Genomic DNA, 548 nt, shown 5'->3' on the forward strand with positions numbered 1-548 from the left:
TAACTGACGCACACGGATGTGTATTGTAACAACTGCTGTTATTTCGTCGCACGGAGTAGCTCGTTGGAAACGGGCGGCGAAATTGGCTCAGGGCGGAGAGGGAAGAGCAATTAATGAGACACGGTTTCCGTACAATATGTGCAAAAGAACTGGTTTATTAAATACGTAGATCTATACAATTCGGTACGCTCGGACGACGTTATATATTGTGACGCCGCAGTCCGCTGCAGCGGAGCAGCGTCCCGCCGCCGTCACAAGGCGCGGGTTCGCGCTCCCTTTTTGCCGGACCGACAGCCGCGTCGTGAGAGCGAGACCGAGATCTCCGGGAGGCCCGAATTTAAACGCGTGCTTTGTATTAATTTTCGTTGAACCTCTTCTATGTATCGCGGCACCTCATCGGACCAACGGAGCGTCAGCGGAGAGGACCCGAGGCCAGCGACAGCGAAAGGGAGTTGGAGTACGGGCGACCTGGCGCCGGAGCAAAGGGGACACGCACCGGGCACGCGGCGAGCAGGTGGCAGAGCGCGTGAACACGCGCAAGGATACCC

Source organism: Wasmannia auropunctata, unplaced genomic scaffold (genome assembly GCF_000956235.1).
Source record: "Wasmannia auropunctata unplaced genomic scaffold, wasmannia.A_1.0 LD336076.1, whole genome shotgun sequence".
In the NCBI taxonomy this organism is placed as follows: domain Eukaryota; kingdom Metazoa; phylum Arthropoda; class Insecta; order Hymenoptera; family Formicidae; genus Wasmannia; species Wasmannia auropunctata.